The sequence below is a fragment of the Rana temporaria genome, chromosome 10, assembly GCF_905171775.1.
Source record: "Rana temporaria chromosome 10, aRanTem1.1, whole genome shotgun sequence".
NCBI lineage: Eukaryota > Metazoa > Chordata > Amphibia > Anura > Ranidae > Rana > Rana temporaria.
In genome coordinates, this window is record NC_053498.1 from 80,414,673 (window position 1) to 80,432,542 (window position 17,870).

Consider the following 17,870-nt stretch of genomic DNA (forward strand, 5'->3'; position numbering starts at 1 on the left):
TTCATTCCCACTATAAGGATGCCCCAAAGCACTACATTTGAGGGGAGGGCAACACAGCAACATAGCCAACAGGCCCCATATAATAAGCCAGAGCAAGTTACACTCTCACATAGCAGCCTGAAATAACAAAAAGGTAGTACCTTCAGAGGTTTGTGCAAACTGGTAAAGTTTCATATGAACCGAACATCAGGTAAAAGCTTTACAATCCAAAGCTACCAAAGTATAACAAAAAGCTCAGGAAGCATCAATACACCTGGAAAAATGAGCCATCACTGAAAAACAGTGGCGCTTTGCCTTTCAGGCACAAGAAATAAGCTACGACATCCTTCAAGAAATGTTTGAAAAATATAGTAGAAAAGATGGACTTTATAGGCACTACTTAGAAATGTAAAAAAAAAAGTTTTTAATAATCTGCAAATATGTACAGTTCATTGATGCCAATTGCATCTAATGAAACATATAAAATACAAATTAAAACAGAATGTCAAAGTATAAGACCGGGTGAAAGGACCGCAGATACAGGCTAATGTTGTTGTTAACACTGTCGCTTTTGGCGACAGTGTTAATAACAACATTAGCCTGTACATTTGGCACGTTATCCTTGACGTCCATCAGAATAACAGAACCACTTCCCGGACGTCAATTTGCTATTGACCGGGCGGGAAGTGGTTAAAGGTGTTGTAAAGGTACGATTTTATTTCCTAAATAGCTTCCTTTACCTAAGAGCAGTCCTCCTTCACTACCTCATCCTTCCATTTTGCTTTTAAATGTCCTAATTTCTTCTGAGAAATGCTCACTTCCTGTTCTGTCTAACTCCACACAGTAATGCAAGGCTTTCTCCCTGGTTTGGAGTGTCGTGCTCGCCCCCTCCCTTGGACTACCGGAGAGTCAGGACGCTCTCTACGTTGCAGATAAAGGAGCTGTGTGTGAGTGAAAAATGTATATAGCGCAACACATGCGAACTGAATCGCCTCAGGGCGCTTGGCTTCCTGAGGACGCAATATACCTTGCGAAACACAGAGGCTGCCGACATCTACGGAACCACGCGCTGATCGTGAGATAGGCGTAGGAGGAACATGAGAGGAACGGCTTTTATCCTTCACATGTTTTGCATACACGGCTGGAGAAGCTTGGTGCCAGTATATGGGCACAACTAAATTTTTTACATACTACACCCCATGAGGGGCACTCTTTCTCTGTGAGCCTTTGTAAGAAAAAAAGAGATCACACTAGTATATCCAAGGCATCTGGCAGTTGGTGGAAAACGTATAAGAGGAGTGGTTATCCTGGGAATGAACCAAAGGCATTTATTAAATGAGATCTGGTGAGTGACCATTCTTAACGGTGACAGGAATATCACTGAAGTGGTGAAATCACGTTGTGTTTTAACATCTTACGGGAGAAGAATTGATCGTTTTATAAGCACTTGGCTAGCATATTGGGACATTAATGGGATGAGGACCAATTCAGAAATCCTCCATTTAATTGTCACATGTATATTCTTTTCATATATACATTTCAAATTTCTTTGTGGTTATTATAATATTTGTCTTTGTGGTAATGATTCTTTGAATCCGATATAGGGGAATGCACGTTTTATAAGAGCACTATTTAATACATGTTTTTTTGCATTTTTTTCTGAGAAGAATATTTGTATATAAGCACTTGGTACACATTTATACACACACACACACACGTATGTGTGTATATATATGTATGTATATGTATGTGTGTGTATATATATATATATACACACCAATTTTCATTTATCATTTTTGGTTGGCACGAATTTCTATATATATATATATATATATATATATATATATATATATATATATATATATATATATATATATATATATATATATATATATATATATATATATATATATATATTAAAAATATAGAAATTCGTGCCAACCAAAAATGATAAATGAAAATTGGTATATTTATATATATATATATATATATATATATATATATATATATATATATATTCGGTGTATTGTCAACAGAGGTGATATGTATTGGGGCCAACAATTACAAATATTGCCCAGAAGTAGGTGGATATAGATTAACCACCAGGGTAGCGCAATCCATATACCACACTCATTTTCATTTTTGGACGAGACACCATTGAGTGTCTTGCACCTTTTTTTCTGATTGCAGCACACCCACTATTATAGAATAATTTTGGTTTTACATTTGCGCCAGCAACACTCGTATCCATTCCCTACTCTATTTAGCCTTCAGAATAGATGGGTTTTGAGTTTTTTCCTGAAGGCCAGTGATTCACTTCCGTTCGGATGCTGGTTGGTAGAGCGTTCCACAGTCTAGGTCCTTGGATTGCAAATCTTCGTTCTCCTTTGGACTTGTACCTGGCCTTGGGTATCTGGAATAGTTTTTGGTAAATTGAGCGGAGAACGTGATTGGGATTGTGACATTTTACATTTTTCACATAGATATTGGGGGGCACTGCGTCAGACAAAGTGTCTTAAAACGTAATTCTGTCTTTTACTGGCAACCAGTGAAGGGATCTCAGGGAAGGTGAGATTGATTCCCAGGGTTTTTTTCCAGTCACAAGTCGTGCCGCCGTATTTTGAACGACTTGTAGACGAGCGATTTGGTACTTTGGGAGTCCGATGTAAAGGGCGTTTGCATAGTCGAGTCTGGAGTTGATCAACGTTCCCACCACGACTGCAGTGTCCTCTTTTGGGATAAAGGGAATGAGTCTATGTAGCATGCGCAGCAGATGGTGGGATCCGCTGACTACTGAACTTATTTGTGCATCCATTGTCATGTTGGAGTCAAAAGTGACGCCAAGACTTTTGACTTTGGTGCTTGGGACGATGGTTTGTCCCAGAATGGGTGGGGGTGTCCATGTTGTGGGAAGTCTCTTACGGTTGGCGTGGAACAGAAGTTCCGTTTTTGAGCCATTGAGTTTAAGGTAACTCTCCGTCATCCAATTTTCTATCAAAGTAAGGCATTTCTCTAGTCCAAGATAATGATCCTTTTTGTTGCTGATGCGAAAGAAGGAGTTGGGTATCATCCGCGTAGGAATGGTAGAGTAACTTCTGGTTACTGAGGATTTCGAGGAGAGGGCGGAGATAGATATTGAATAGTACGGGCGACAAGGGGGATCCCTGAGGGACTCCGCATGACACTGTGCGTTTTTCAGAAGTGAAAAGGACCTAGTTTCACCATTTGAGATTTGTCTACTGTATCAAAAGCTGCGCTTAGGTCCAACAGTACTAGAAGACAAGATTCTCTGTCTGTGGGTTCAAGAGCGTCATCCCATATTTTGAGAAGCGCTGTTTCTGTCCCGTGACCAGGGCGGAAACCCAATTGAAGTGGATCCAGTAGTTTGTAGGTGTCTCAATGATGTTGTAGCTGTTGTACAACTACTTTCTCCATTACCTTGGAGAAAATGTTTAGGCCTGTTATGGGTCGACGATGGTTTGGGTCTTTGGGGTGAAGGGTAGTTTTTTTTAGAATTGGTTTGATTATACCTCGTTTCAGCAGGGTCGGCACCATGCCTTCCTTGAATGATTGGTTTAGGAGGTGCGTGATAGCCGGTGCCACAATATCGGCACATTCTTTCAATAGTTTAGTGGGGATGATATCAGTAGGCGCTGTGCTGTCTCGCAGAGTACCGATGATATTTTTGGTGGTGTCGATGGAGATAGGGTTTAATGTGAATTTGGTTGATTGTGGCATATGTGTGAATATTACCTTTTTGATTTACAGGGGAGTCGGTGGAGGTTCTCTTTTGCTGAATAATTTCACAGATTTTTTCAATTTTGTTAATGAAATAAATCGATAATTCATTGCAAAACTCTTGTGATTCAAAATTCTGAGCCTCTAGGCAGGCTGGGTTCATGGACTGAGCGACTAAATTAAAGAGTTTGCGGGGGCGGTTCAGGGCTTTTGAGAGGATATTAGAAAAATATATATTTTTTTGCTTTAAAAAATTATTTATATTTCTTGGCGATTAGTTTGTAGGTTGTGTGGTTTTCCTCTGTTGAGCTTCTTCTCCAGGCTGCTTCCGCTCTTCTGCGTTCTTGCTTCAACAACGTGAGCTCGTCGTTAAACCAATTGGAGTTTTTCTGAATGAGCGTTCTGCCTTCGGAGCTACTATGTCTGCTGTCTGTAGTAGAGCTGATGGAGTTTATTTTTTCTGTTGCCGTTGTTCAATTGTTTTTATTTTGTTCCATAATGTAGTTTTGAAGAGTTCTGAGTGGAGCTTCTTCTGTGATCTTGCCCAGGGTGTCAACAGGTTTTTTGGTTTCTTTAAAAGCGCGTTTGTTGTGATTTTTCTTTAGTTAGTGGGCGTCCTGACTCTCCTGTAGTCCAAGGGAGGGGGCGAGCACGACACTCCACACCAGGGAGAAAGCCTTGCATTACTGTGTGGAGTTACAGGCAGAAGAAAAGGAAGTGAGGATTTTTCAGAAGAAATAAAGGACATTTAAAAGCAAAATCGAAGGATGAGGTAAGTAAAGGAGGACTGCGCTAAAAGGTAAAGGAAGCCATTTAGGAAAAAAAAAATCATAAAAATTGTACCTTTACAACCCCTTTAAAAAAGGAAAAAGCAGCCAATTCTGAGGCGCAACAAACTGAAGTAACAGCCACCAGACAGATAACCTTCTGTTTCAGAAGGAATAAGCAAATATCCCAAATAGATTCAAAAGAAGATTTCTGTAATATAAAAAGCACCCAAAACACGACAAACAGGTAAGAAAGCTGCCGCTCCAGGTGAGCTCACTAGGGTAATTGATGTCCACTCAGAAGCAGATGGGTGCTGGCAATGCACAAGATGTGCAAAAAACAACAAGGATATGGACACTCAATGCGAAACGCGTCACCTGTTTATCCCACTGTGTGCTGATACCTGTAGTGTATTTTTTCCTGTACCCAATAAAGGGCACGTCTTTTTCAAGTTACTGGAGTGCGGCTGTCCATATCCTTGTTGTTTTTTGCATAAAAAGCACCCAGTTGAGGTTTAAAGGAGACAAATGAGTCTTGAGCAGAGGAATACATTAGACCCCTTGCACAAAGGAAAACACCAAAGAATGTAAAGCAACTGTTCTTTAAAAACAGGACCACTAAGGCCAAAATCTGACCTTAGATCATGCTTAAGGCCAAACCCTGATCAACTCCAGATTGGAGAAAAGCCAAGATGTGACCCACAACATACAGTCGAGGAGAAAGTCCCTGAGCTTCATACAAGGCAAAATAAAAGTCCTGTGGTAAATCATCTAAGAAGTTGCCTTCCTAGCCTTTAAAAAAGTGTAGGAAAGACTGAATCAGAGACTCCCTTGTCTTCAACAGCCATGACGTTAAAACCAGCGACATGGAAGGTCTGGTCGTTCTGGAAGGTTCCATGGTTCAACCGGCGACATGTTCACGATTCCATATCTGGATGGTGAACATGCAACTCTGCCGAAGACAAGGTACAATCCACTTCCGAGCACCCCGACTCTGGTGCCTTCCTGATGATTTATGTACACTGCCACTGTGGCATTGTCTGACTGAACTCTTACAGAGAGGCTATTCAGGATGCATCAAACAATGCAGCATGCCAAAGCAAATTACCCTGAAATTAATGGGCAATTGCCTCTCCTGCGGTGACCAAGTCTCTGAACCGAGAGGTTGTCCAGAACTCCACCTCTGCCCACCAGGCTGGTGTCTGTCATCAGGACCTTCCAGGACAGAGAGAGAAATGATTATGCAATCTCCAGCATCCCTGAAGAGATCCACCAGTCCAGGGACAGCCTTGTTCTGGGATGTAACTGCATCGGAAAGTCCAACAACGGCACCCTCCTGTCCTATGTCGACAAGACATTCCAATGTAGGAGTCTTCAATGAAACTGGTGGAAAGGAACCGCATCCAGAGAGGCTACCATCTTTTGCAGAACCATCATGCAAAGTCCAATTGAGGGATATGTCATGGTTTAGAGTAACTCCTTCCGAGTTCTCAGAGCAAGGCATTTGTCTTTAGCGAACACCACTCACAGGGACTTTAGGAGTCCGGGTCTACTTACCAAGTGAAAATGGAACTTTAGCTTTAAGCCAGAGGCTTGAGGTTGGTATAACCAGTGTCACCTTATGGATGCAATCATCCAGCACAAGCCCAAACTATTCCCTTGAAAAGTCAAGCATTCAACATGCTTCTTACAGAGTAACTGCGCTAACCAACACTTCAGCCATAAGATCCCATGCATGCCACAAGAGCCTCAGATGAGAACGTTTTTAAATTAAGTCCTTTAAGGCATCCATAAAAAGTGAAGGGCAGGTGGGAAATCTTCCAAATATCTACAGGCATACCCCACTTTTGAGTACACAATGGGATTTATTTACTAAAGCTGGAAAGCACAAAATCAGGCTCACTTCTGCATAGAAGCCAATGAGCTTCCAGGTTTTATTGCCAAAGCTTAATTGAACAAGCTGGGGTTAGAAGCTCATTGGTTTCTATGCAGAAGTGAGCCCGATTTTGCGCATTTCAGCTTTAGTAAATAAACCCCATGGTGTACTTAAAAGTGGGGTTTGCCTGTACTTGGATCAGTATCCCCCACACAAGCAGGGTCTTGCTCCTAATGCAGCAGGCCAAAACTTTAAGGTTTTGGCACACTCCTAAAGCTGAGGACTGCCAGTTGCAAGGCTGCCCCCACCATGGAGAAAAACGGCTTTTTATTAGGCCTCCAGAGGCCATTCGGTGCACCATCATATAGAACATTTTGGTGAACAACCAAGACTTTAGAGCCAATTGGGATAAAACCCCAGATACTCCCGATAGACCATTATGTTCCCTCTGCCGAACAAGCATCTCTTCCTTTAGCCAGGGTCAGCTCAATTCAATACTAAGGAATGCATATTACCCGTATGCAGGTGGATTTATGTGTCCCTCAACACAGAACCACTATATGCAACACTGAAAAGAAACCGCAAAAATGGGCCCCTCCTCCCCTTAGGGTTATGGGCAGAATAAATATCAATAAGATGATCTTACTGCCCATAATGCTATAAATCCTCAGGCACATACATACAATATATATACACACACACACACGTGTCCAAATTTTTCAAGACAATGGATTCCATCCTTAATAGTGTTTGAGGCAATAGTCGACATAAGATAAAAAAAACATTGGAATAAAAACTGGGGATAATCTCCAGTATCCTATAATAATAGAATATAGAGGCAACAAGAGATAGTCTCATATATTGGGATTTTAGTCCACACAAGTTACCTTAACATGCCCTCAAGAACCCTACAACCTTGGGTAGAACTGCCCTACTCAACTCATTATCTGGCAGAACAGCTTTGTGATTTTTACCATTTAGACAAGGATACCTCATCTTGGTGTGTCCACACGTAACCCACTATGCCTCTCATCCTCTACAGATCTCTGTAGGCTCACAAAAAAATGTATGACTGAGAAAGTGTGGTTTATCACCATCAAAAAATGTGGGAACTGAAGGCTTGTACAATGAATACCCCTGCCTTTTACACTCCTAGACCCCTTTGGTATAACAATCTGCTATCCGAATCACTGTCGCTACACGACATTGGCGTGTGGTCATCTAGGGGTGTAATTAAAAAATACATCATGTGCCGACTAGTACTCCTGTTAAAACATTTCAGGAGCTTAGAAGGTAGTATTTACTCCTCCTAACTTTATTTTATTTCGCTACTTTCACCCCTGCCATGCTCTTTGAGCCCAGTTGCCTAAAACATATCCAGGGTTAGACTATTTACATACATGAGGTACAAAGCCTTGAAAAAAATATCCATACCCTTTGAAATTTTCCACCCTTTTCAGATATTTGTAAAAAAAAAAAGAAAAATATGAAAACCATTTAGCATTTTCTTTCCACTTCACAATTATGTGCCACTTTGTTTTTGGTTGTAACATGGCAAAAATTAAAAAATGTCAAGGGGTATGAATACTTTTTGAAGACACTGTACTTTGTAGCACTAATTCCAAAAAAACACCAAGGTAGCATAGCAATTAACACATTGGGGGTGGATGTGGGGGGGGCCTGGAGGACAGAGTGTGGGATGTGGCCTTTAACACCTGTAAATTGGTGTCTTAAACTATCTGGTAGACTTACACACCTGTATATCTTGCACAGTCCCTATCTGTAGGTGTAGATGCTGCCTCCCTCATAATTCCCAGTGCCCTAGATACTCTACTGCTTTTTATTGTGGGCCTGTCCTGTGATTCTCGGCTACTGGACCAAAGTGGTTAACTTTTTACACGATCAAATGGACGCTGAACTTCAAACATTGTATTTTTGGACTCTACTCAGACCCTGACAAGAACCTGACAATATTTTTACAGGAAACCCTTTTCAGCACTAGGAAATTAACTGCTAGAAGTGGGACACAGGCCTTTTCTCCCACATTCTAGTCATGGGTTACAGAAATCAGTGTCGCACTCCTATACAAGAAGCTTAAATACTCACAGGGGGTGCCCTGTCAATTATAATAATGTCTGGGATAGAGGTTAGGGCAAGCAGCCACCTGTGAATGAGCCCGTGATCTGGCCATGGTGTAGTAGGAATTATAAGTCACTTCTTGGTAGGTAGATATTATTGCTCCCCATGCCCTACCTTTTGTTTTTTCTCTCCAAGCACCTGGTAGCGCTACTACGGCCAAAGCAATATCTTTATATGCGTTCACAACCACTGACTATTCATTAGTCATATTCATTAGCTATATGCCTTAATGCCAAAAAAGCTGAACTTATTGTATGTACTCAAGATTGTAACTGTCTGCATTCTCCTTTGTGTGCACAGCCCTGTATTTGTTTCAGGTTAATCTGTATTTGTACACCTCTTCGTTACTGTTCAGTGCAGCGTGATGTTCTATTACTTTCTCTCATGTTCCTATAATCCTCAAAAACCTTGCTCATTTCAATAAAAAAAAAAAAAAGAAGTCCCCCAGGTGTTTGTCCAAAGCATCCTTAAACACTGGGACTGTGAACATCTTATTTAGAGATAGGAAACCACCAGGTCCACCAAAGGCATTCTCCATTTCATGAACGCACTTTCAAATGGATATTTCTGAGCAAACATTTTTACCAGAATGAAAAGGCTCGTCAGGGTGAGCCCAATCCACATAAAAAACATCCTTTAAAATGAGGTTAAACCGGATAGGATTAAGGATGTTGTGAGGGACGCCATGTCCCAAATCCTTTAACCTTTGGAGCAAAGGACTCAAAAAGCAAAATTGTTAAATTGATCCACACCATTCGTGCGAGGAAACCACAAAGGCTTTCTGGGTCCGAGATATAACCTCACATTTTTGCACATGAGGAATATTCTGCATACCAGTTAAAAAAAATAAATAAATAATAATTCGTCCTCTACGGGTTTCCTTCTCAGTTAAGGAGGATGGTAGAAGTGAGAAAGATAATTTTCGCTTGCGGGCAGGACAGTCCAAGCCAGAAAGTATTCCACAAAGTTGGTGTTGTACACCATTGATTGCAGTTGAAAATTTCTCCCCTAAAACCCCACCTCTCTGCCACTGGTGAGACATGGCCTTCTGGCATTTACAATAGGGTCTGCTCTAGCAAAAACCACAGTTGAGAGGGCACTGCACAAAAATGCACCAGTGTGTTACCCCAATAATGTCACCCACCTGTGTTTGCCACCGACTCACTCAGCACCACACACACTGTAACCTCTGTAAGCCCCTGTAAAAGACTTGCTGTGACCTGTAGTCCCACAGCATTTGTAAAAAGCCGATCTGCTCTTGCTAGATGTAAAAGCGGGACCGTTCCTAAGAGGACTGGCACCTGGGTGCTCCACCCTATTTGTGGTGTCATCAGCTGCATTGTGCATTTTTTGTGCAGCCTAACCCAGCAGAAACTAATGCAAGGGCAGAGAAAATCCATTTGCTTTATCTGAAGGTCCCCAAAAGGATCAGGCTGCATTTCAATGCATTACTTCTAGATGAATTCATCAGCTTATTTCTCAGGCCTGTGGTATTGGTATATGGTTCATCCTTTCCCAGTCAAGGACTATTCTACCAAGAGTGTCAGTGCTTTCTGGGCGATAAAGCATCAAGTTTCTGTTAAAGTTTGTAAAGCTGCTACCTAGTCTTCTCTTGACATGCTTACCAAGTTCTACAAGGTTGACGTATATGCCGCCACGGAAACCAGTTTTAGGCAAAAAAAAAAAAAAAAAAAAAAAAAAAAAAATGGAGTTACACTTACCGGTAACGTCCTTTCCAGTAGTCTTTCAGGACAGCCACAACTTGAGAGATAGGCTCCTCCTCTTCCTTAGGAAACACTGCCCAGCCTTTAAAATCTCTCCTCCCCCTGCTAGACCTCAGTTTTTATACGAGCACTCCGGTCCGCTGGGGAGACACAAGAACATGTTAGTAATCCATAGTTAACACATCAATATCATACTATGTTCCTGGATTAGAAACCCCTTCTTCCTACTTTTCGGGAGGGTAACTAGGGCTGTCCTGAAAGACTACTGGAAAGGACGTTACCGGTAAGTGTAACTCCATTTTTCCCTATCCGTCTTTCAGGACAGCCACAACTTGAGAGGATAATCGAGTACTTACAATTTAGGGTGGGACCACGGCTTGCAAGACTTTTCTCCCAAAGGCTTGTTCACCTGCTGACACCAAGTCTACTCTGTAATGCTTGATGAAAGTGGCGTAGCTGGACCAAGTTGCGGCTTTGCATATTTGATCTGGCGTCGCTCCAGCCCTTTCAGCCTGAGAAGTAGCCACCGCTCGGGTAGAGTGTGCCTTTATTCCTGTAGGGACTTCCCTACCAGTCAAGGAGTAAGCCTGCCCAATAACTAGTCTAAGCCACCTAGCAATTGTGCGCCGAGACGCTTTCTGTCCCTTTCTGGTCCCAGAAAACAAAACGAACAAAGAGTCTGACTTCCTAAAAGCTCGAGTCAGCTCCAAGTACTGTAGGATACATCTCCTAACATCTAGTGTACTAAACTTAAATTCCCTTTCACCAGAGGGATTGGAACAAAATGAAGGTAACACAACCTCCTGGCTTCTATGGAACTTGGAAGCCACTTTCGGAAGGAAGGCCGGATCGGTTTTAAAAACAACTCGATCCGGAAAAATTACACAAAAAGGAGGACGAATGGACAGGGCTTCCAATTCACTGACCCTCCTGGCAGTAGTCACTGCAACTAAAAAGACTGTTTTAAATGTTAGATCCTTTAACGAACACTTGTCTAAGGGTTCAAAGGGCAACCCTGTTAGCACCTGTAAAACTAGTGATAGATCCCACTTGGGGAAGGGAGGTCCCTGGGTAGGTTTCTGTCTGGACAAAGCCCTAAAGAACCTGATGACCCAAGGATTGGATGCTAGAGGGCTCTCTAGAAACACACTGAGGGCTGAGACCTGGCCTTTAAGGGTACTCACTGACAAGCCTTTATCCGCTCCGCACTGGAGAAACTCCAGAACGGACTTGTGGCTTTGTGTTGGAAAGGAAAATTCCTGGCACCAAGTATTAAAATGAAGCCAAACTTTTCTATAAATAGAACGTGTCTCCTTCTTCCTACTGTTAAGAAGGGTGGCAGTCAGTTTGTCCGAAAAACCTCTGGACCTCAGCAAGGACTCCTCAGTAACCACGCCGCAAGGTTCCACCTGTGTACCTGAGGGCACAGAACTGGACCCTGCGAGAGGAGATCCTCTCGAAGAGGAAGAAAAAGAGGGGGTTCTGTGGTCAGTTGCTTGAGAACCGAAAACCAAGCCCTCTTGGGCCAGTGGGGTGCCACAAGGATAAGTGAGGTGTTCTCCAGCTGAAATTTTCTCAGGACCAGTGGTAGAAGAGCTGGGGGTGGGAAGGCGTAACAAATCCCGAATCGCCAGCTCTGGGATAGGGCATCTATCCCTCTTGCTCCCTCTCCCCTGCCCCGAGAGAAAAACCAATGTGTTTTTGCGTTCTCCCTGGATGCGAAGAGATCTATCTCCGGAGACCCCCATCTCTTGACCAAAAGATGGAAGACCTCCTGATTGAGGGACCACTCGTCTTCCCTCAGTTGACTTCGACTGAGGAAATCCGCTGTACTGTTTTCTATCCCCCTTAGAAAAACTGCTGATAAGGACAGGGTGTTTGTTTCGGCCCAGCGAAAGATTCTTGTTGTTATGGCCGACAGGGCTACACACCTGGTGCCACCCTGCTTGTTTACATAGGCCACGGCCGACGCATTGTCTGACCTCACCTGGACGTGGTGTCCTCCAAGTCTCTCCTGAAAGAAGATGAGAGCTAAACCGATCGCCCTCAGCTCCTTCCAGTTGGAGGAATGTTTCAGCTCTGCCACTTCCCAAACACCCTGTGCTGGAAGTACCCCCAGGTGAGCCCCCCAACCTCTGCCGCTGGCGTCTGTGGTGACAATCAGTGGAGACCGGATATGCCATAGACGACCCTGCGACAGATTGGTGATCTTTCTCCACCACCAGAGGGATCTCTTTACCTGACTTGGGACCTGTACCAGGACGTCTAGGTGTTCTGAGCTGTGGTCCCAGATTCTGAGTACAAAGGCCTGCAGGGCTCGAAAGTGAATCCCTGCCCACTGGACTGCCGGTAGAGTGGAAGTTAACAGTCCTAGTGTTGACATCAGGAATCTGATTGAAACCTGATGGCTGCCCTGGAGGGCAGATACTGACTTTTCTAACTTTAGAGCCTTCTCTAATGGAAGGAAGACCCTTAGCAGGGTGGAGTCCAGGGTGTACCCTAAATAAGGAATGCGCTGCGATGGTATTAGACTGGATTTTTCCAGGTTTAACAGCCAACCTAGGTCCATAAGGGTCTTTTTGGTTAGTTCCAGGTCCCTGGAAACTTGTTCCGGAGAGGCTGCAAAAAGAAGCAGGTCGTCCAGGTACGCTATTATACCCACTCCCTGAAGACGCAGAAAAGCTATTGGTTCCGCCAGGACCTTTGTGAACACGCGGGGTGAGGAGGATAGACCGAATGGCAAGGCCTGGAACTGTAGGTGCACCACCGAAGTTCCCAAGTCTATCGCTAGCCGTAGAAACTCCTGAGACCCCTCTGCAATGGGTACGTGCAGGTACGCGTCCCTGAGGTCCAGGGAGACCATAAAGCAATTCTGTGGTAGGAGGGCCCTTACCGTGAAAATTGACTCCATACGGAATCTTTTGTATGTTACTGACTTGTTCAGCGGTTTCAGGTTTAAGATTAACCTGTACTTGCCAGAGGGTTTCTTTACCACGAAAACGTGGGAGTAAAACCCTCTTTTCTCCTCTCCTTTTGGGACTCTGCAAACAACATTTTGGACTTCCAGATCCCTCAAGGCCCCCACTAGAGCTTCTGCTTTTTCCTTGGCTCTGGGAAGCTGAGTGACCAGGTACCTCTGTGGCGGAAGGCATGAGAACTCTAGGGAATACCCCCTTCTCACTATCGCCAATACGTACCTGTTTGGGGAAAAAGACTCCCATTGTGGGAGGAAGGCCCCCAACCTTCCCCCCACTCTGATCTGGGAGTCATTGTTTTTTGGGGGGCTGGTCAGGTGGGCGAAAAATCGCTCCTCTTCCCCTACCCCTAGGTGTCCAGATCCTTTTTTGAGTCTCTGGTTTCGGGACCCCTGTTTGTCTCTGGGGACGAAACCCTCTCCCTTTTTGTGGAGTTTTACGTTTAAACGGAAAAGATTTTTTCTTATCCGCCGTGCGGTCTAAGACTGACTCCAGGTCAGGACCAAATAGGAGATCTCCTGTAAAGGGAATCCCACATAACTTAGACTTGGACGCAATGTCTCCTGACCAAGTCTTGAGCCAGAGAGCTCTTCTGGCAGAATTAGCCAGGGCTGCTGACCTGGCTGACATGCGGACGGATTCTGCTGAGGCATCCGCAATGTAGGCTACCCCTTTTAAAATTGTGGGGAAGGAAGCCAAAATAGTGTCCTTGTCCGTATCTGCCTCAATATGTTCTTGGATCTTTGAGAGCCAGTGTTCTAAATTACGGGCCACTACTGTAACTGCTAATTCTGGTTTTAAATTGCCAATTATGGACTCCCATGCTTTTTTCAACAACGAGTCCATTCTCTTATCCATAGCATCCGTCAGGTTGCCCATATCCTCAAATGCTAAATCAGTCTTTTTAGAGACTTGTGAAAAGGCCGCATCTAACTTAGGGTTCTTATTCCAAACGGACGTGGAATCTTCCGCAAAGGGAAATCTTCTCTTAAGGGATTGAGAAAAGAAAGGCTTTCTTTCAGGGTCCTGCCACTCCTTCTTAACAGTATCAACCAGAAGTTCGTGCACTGGGAAGACCCTGCCCTTGTGTTCCCCTAGACCTTTGTACATCTGGTCATGGAGACTAAGAGGTTTAATATCCGTGTGAATGCCTAGGGTCGTGTAAATGGCACCTAGCAGTTCCTCAACCTCATCAAGAGATAGCTTGTATCTGGAAGACTTCTTGGACTCACTGTCCTGGTCTTCTTCACCTGACTCTGCCTGCGAGTCGGAAGCAACATTCTCCATTAAGGAGTGCTGCCCCTGAGAAGGGCCTGCAAAATCAACTGCTTCCGCTGAAGGATCAGGAGAGGCAGGTGCAGGACCCTGAACATCAGGGTGGGCTGTAACCTGTGTGGGTACCAGGGGGGGTTGCACCCTTTCAAACAAGGTTTTGAAAGAGGAAAAGGTAGAGGCTAGTTCCTTAACTGAAGCAGCTAGACTATCCTCCTGTTCTGCATCCCTTTCCCTAACTAGAGAGTTTATGCAGTCTCTGCACAAAACTTTTGCCCAAGAATCAGGAAGGGAGTCCCTACAGGAAGCACATTTCTTCTTAGAACTATGTGTCCTTCCTGTTTTTTCTTGGCTCTTTTCTAGGCTCTTCTGAAAAATAGAAGACATAAAGGACCCACATTTAAAAAAGCAAAGATACAAAAAGTTTTTTTTTTTTTTTTTTTTTAAAAACAACAACATGGTTACAACCCTCTGGGAAGCACTAGACAGACACTACTGCTAGGTGCCCTTGCTGCCTATCCCTCCTCTCCCCCAACCACCAAGGGAAAGTAGAGGAAGGAAAAAAGACACAGTCTAAAGTTTTGGGAAACCCTCCCCAGGAACCCTTACCTTGGACTGGCTGGAGGTAGCGTCCCTAATCGGGTCCCGTTCCGGAGAGGTCACCGACATAGTGGGGTGGTTGCGCTGTGTCTAACTCGTCCCAACGAATATCCGACACCTCCAGCAGGACGCGTGGGTCTCTTATCAGCGCCGCGACCCGGAACCGGAAGTCGCGGGTCACAGGGAATCCTTTCCGAGGCGCACCGGAAGTGACGTCGCCCGCCACTCGGCCCGCACTGTTTGAAAGAAAAAAACAATGTGCGGCCTGTAATCAGGGTGCCCGGAGCTGAGTTCCCCCGCCGCGGTCCTGTGGACACGATAGGGACCCCCCCACAAACCGTCTGTCGCGCTCGACCTGGTTGGGGTGCGTTTTTTGGCGGTAAGTTTTTCGCCCAATCTCCTTTAGGAAGCCCTTGCCTCCCACATAGGAAAAATAATGGCCACAGTCCCCTGACTGCCCTGCCTGGTTCCTTAGCAGTGTCTCCCCACCGGAGGAAACACTAAGAACTGAGGTCTAGCAGGGGGAGGAGAGATTTTAAAGGCTGGGCAGTGTTTCCTAAGGAAGAGGAGGAGCCTATCTCTCAAGTTGTGGCTGTCCTGAAAGACGGATAGGGAAAAAGCTTGCAGGCAGCTTTGTGGTGGGGTTTCCCCAGTTTATGTTCCCCTTACGTTCAGTGCTTTAGGACATCTCAAGTAGTCTCTTACGCGTCCTGTGATGAGAAGTTAGGATTTTTTTGTGTACCTGTTGAATCCTTTTCCTGGGAGTGTACATCACAGGACAAAGAGGTTCCCCCCCTCTTGTCTGCTACTTATTGCATGCTACAAAACTGAGGCTTAGCTGAACTGGAAGGTTTTATGCCTAAGCAGAGTCTTGACTTTTTTTGGCCAGTGTCCATTCATTTGAAGGTGGTAGCATAACCCAAGTAATCATGAATATGAAGTTCTATGTGTCGAGTGAAAATTTACAGGTAAATCAAAATTTCTGCAATTCACAGAATTGACAGCCTCGCTGTAACCATTGACTGCTCTCTTCAACTCTGGACTACAGTGTATAACTGAACTCCACTCCTGCCTTGCTTAACCAGCTCCTCATTTTCCCAGGTTAAGACTTTAAACTGCCATCTGCAGCCATGGCCAAACATTTTTAGAATGACACCAATATTAATTTTCAAAGTTTGCTGCCCCAGTTTTTACGATGGCAATTTTCATACAGTGGATATACAAAGTTCTACACACCCCTGTTAAAATGTTGGATTTCTCGGATGTAAAAGAATGAGACAAAGATAAATAATTTTTGAACGTTTACCCTGATTTCACACTAGTGCGATGCAGGGGACCAGCATCGCTCCTCTCTCAGGCAGTTCACACTGCCTTATGCAAACTCAGTTTAGTTCACAGATCGTAGTGCAAACTGTGAACTCGCACAGGAATCAGATAGCATAGGTGAGAACAACCAATGCGATACGATTCTAGTGCGGGGGAAAAAACAAGTCCCTGCACCTCAAAAGCAGTTTCATGACCAGGTATGTGCTACTTCATTATTTCTTCATCAATTAAGCAGGTAAAAGGTCTGGAGTTGATTCTAAGTGTGATATTTGCATTTGGAGTGAAAGACACTCTCCAGGAGGTGGGCGTATCATTGCAAAGTCTACAATCAAGAGAAGACTTCACAGGAGCAAATACAGAGGGTTTACCACAAGGTGCAAACCATTCATAAGCATGAAGAATAGAAAAGCCAGATTAGACTTTGAAAAAAAAAAAAAATCTAAAATACCCAGCCCAGTTCTGGAAAAGCATTCTTTGTACGGATGAAACCAAGATTAATCTGTACCAGAATTACGGGAAGAAAAACATGTGGCAAAGGCTTGGTGTTCATGATCCAAAGCACGCATCATCTGTAAAACATGGTGGAGGCAGTGTGATGGCATGGGCATGCATGGCTTCCAGTGGCACTGGGTCATTGATAATGTGAAAGAAGATAGAAGCAGCCAGATGAATTATGCAGTGTTTTTACGATATATACCGTCAGCCCAGCTTCAGACAAATTCAGCAAATCTGATTGAATGGCGCCTCACAGTACAGATTGACAGGGATCCAAAACATAATGTAAGAGAAACCCAGGAGCATTTGAAGGAAAATAAGTGAAATATTATGTAATGGCCAAGTCAATCACTTGATCTCATCCCAATTGAGCATGCATTTCACTTGCTTAAGGCAAAACTAAAAGGCAGAAAGACCCACAAAAAACAACTAAAGACAGCTGCAGTTAGAGTCTGGCAAAGCATCAGAAACAAGAAAACACAGTCTTTGGTAAAGACCATGGGTTCCAGATTTCAGACATTTAGTCATTGCCAGCAAAGGATTCTCAACAAAAAACATAAAAAAATAGGATTTTTGTACTCACCGTAAAATCAATTTCTCTGAGTTCATAGACGGACACAGCCTTCATTGACATTAGGGTTATATCCGCTTCCACTAGGAGAAAATCTCCTGGTAGGAAGAAGCATAACCCCCTAAGGTCAATGAAGGCTGTGTCCGTCTATGAACGAAAGAGAAAAAAGGATTTTGTACTCACCGTAAAATCCATTTCTCTGAGTTCATAGACGGACACAGCCTTCATTGACCTTAGGGGGTTATGCTTCTTCCTACCAGGAGATTTTCTCCTAGTGGAAGCGGATATAACCCTAATGTCAATGAAGGCTGTGTCCATCTATGAACGAAAGAGAAATAAACATTTTATTTATGAACATATTCATCTGTCCAATTACATTTGAGCCCCTGAAAAACGGGAGGACTGTGT

General features: G+C 43.9%; 1 protein-coding gene across 4 annotated transcripts in view; it reads right to left on the minus strand.

Moving 5' to 3' along the window:
• The window catches only part of LIG1 (DNA ligase 1), a 138,349-nt gene that overhangs the window by 19,168 nt on the left and 101,311 nt on the right, over window positions 1-17,870 (minus strand). The window lies entirely within an intron of this gene.